General features: G+C 48.6%; 1 long non-coding RNA gene across 1 annotated transcript; it reads left to right on the top strand.

Moving 5' to 3' along the window:
* Positions 1-642: 642 nt before the first annotated feature.
* LOC135314190 (uncharacterized) lies at positions 643-1820 on the top strand. Its single transcript, XR_010373639.1, has 2 exons — positions 643-771; positions 1700-1820. It is a non-coding gene; the product is annotated as an uncharacterized LOC135314190 (long non-coding RNA).
* The last annotated feature ends 396 nt before the right edge of the window (positions 1821-2216 follow it).

Raw genomic sequence — 2216 nt, 5'->3', positions numbered from 1 at the left:
TTCAGATGAGGAGTGAGACTATTCCAGGGCAAAGTGAACAATTGGGATACTAAGCTCATTTTTTTTAAAGGCAATTAGGTGAAAATGTGTGGTTAGAGCCCCCTGCATCACTTCCCCTTTTGATTTCAGTGTCCTCCAGTCTGAATCTAGCAGTGTTTTTGTTGAGGCATAAAGATTGAACAGATAAAGCAGCTTTTCTTCACTCACACAAACCTCTTCTCCGTGTCTCAAGAAAAAAAAGTCTCAGGGGGGTACATTGTTTTATGAAATGTGTATCAGACATCCAGTATCAGGGGAGTTTTGTTCAGTGAATGGCGGACTCCAAACATGGCCTCAGGTGCCGGGGCTTGGACCAGCATCATCTGGAAGGGGAAAAGGACAAAGAGGTACCCACCTGTTTTCAGTTTGTCTGGGTGCCTGTTGCTCTGCATGTCCCCCTGAGCCAAATGCCATTTCTGGATAGTCACTCTGCATCTCTCCCTGTCTCTCTGTCAAGTCAGGGCTGGGTGTAGGGGCAGTGGAGCCTCAGTGTCCTGACCGAGCAGACTTGTGTTCAGCGATGGCCATCTGCCAGAAAAAGGGTGCTGATGTGCACTGGCCATTCCTCATTGTAGACTGCTGTTTGTGTGCCTTGCAGCTTCCAGTTCACTACACCTATTCCCATGGCACACTTGCAGAGCATTCAAGATGTCCTGATGCTGTTATTCATTGACATTTCTTTCTCTTTTTGGGGAAGAATGTGAAGAAAAGAGAAAAACAGATTAGGAAGAGGTAAAAGACTTCCTTTAAGTTTTTATTTTTGTTTGTTTGGGTTTTTTTAAGGACAGTAAAATCTTGTTCTCAACAGCAAATAGACTGAAAGGCTCATTACAGGTAGTGTGAAAAGCTCAGCTGGAGCTGAGCTGGAATTCCCTCCAGCTGCGGAGGACACCTAGCTCCAGCCAGACTTTGCTAGATTCCCCTGCAAGTTCATCTTCCTAGCATTACGAAGGCAGGGACCTGTGTCTACTTGTCTCTTTTGAGGTGTGTCCTCCTGAAGAGCTTGCAACATATGAGACCCTAACACATTTAATGGCTGTGAGACAGTGGAAAGGAAAAGATGTGTTCCTTCCTTTTCCTCTGCTTGGGTTTGGGACCATGGAAAGGAGCGGGACTGCTGTCCTGCAGCTTGTCACTCCAGTAAGACACTTTTCAGTTCTCAGAAGCCCCAGCAGAAGGGGGAGATGATTAAGGGATGACTTTGGAGGAGAAACAAAGGAGCAGAGGGCAGGCTGCCTTGCTCTTCCTGCACTGTAGTCTGCCAGCCCTGGTGTTACAGTCTTGTCTCCTCCAAGGTTTGTTTGGCTTCCCACAGGGTACCTGGGAGCTCTGTTACTGTAAGCATCCAATTCTATCTTCAGGAATGCAGCAGGGCCTGGAGTCTGTAAGAGGGTCAGGGGAGTTGCTGGGTAGAAATGGCAGGTATCTAGGTATCTTTCTTCCCCGTTCCCCCTGAGGGCTGCAGCAGTTCAGCTAGCTGGACAAAGTAGCAGCATGAGAAGAATCGAGCCCTTTGAGCAATGGCACATTCTGTTCCCCTCCAAAGGGGAAGATTTTGACATTTCATTTTAACAGTTCAGCCCTGCAACAGCTGTGATCTCCTAGAGGAGAGCCCATGGGGCTGTTCCCATCAGTTCTTGCCTTCTCTTCTCTCTTCCAGATTGCCAAGGGGCTGTCCCTGAGAGCGATGGAGTTTGAATGTACAGCAGCAGAGCACCAGGGACTTGTGATCATCACTGGATCTCCCCAAAGGCTTGCAAATAAAGCATTTTTAAATTCTGCAGGAATTAAAGGATTTGTAAACACTGCTGCCCTCCTATTGCAAGTTGGTGGAGGCATGTGCATCCATGTCTATTAACAACCCTTCTTTGGTAGCTGAAAAGGAGTTTGAGACCTTGCTCATGGCTGAAGGAGTATGGTGGCCTCAAACAGTGGCTGAGCCTAGGGGCTTGCATTACCTATGACCAGCTATGCCAACAGCATGACAGAGGAAAGAGTGGTGCTGAGAGGAGGCAGGGTCTGGCTGAGCAGTGCTGCCAGCTTTCCCACAGTACTGACCATTGTGGCTGCTGCCTGTCCTTTCCTGCAATGCTGCCTGCACCCACCTAGTATGGCTATCCTTGGGAAGGGCGCCGAAGCTGAGAAAGCCCTTGGGAGAGGTGGGGGGAGAAGCTCTT

Source organism: Phalacrocorax carbo, chromosome 7 (assembly GCF_963921805.1).
Source record: "Phalacrocorax carbo chromosome 7, bPhaCar2.1, whole genome shotgun sequence".
In the NCBI taxonomy this organism is placed as follows: domain Eukaryota; kingdom Metazoa; phylum Chordata; class Aves; order Suliformes; family Phalacrocoracidae; genus Phalacrocorax; species Phalacrocorax carbo.
The sequence above is the reverse complement of the archived record's forward strand: the minus strand, read 5'-3'. Positions and strand labels throughout refer to the sequence as shown.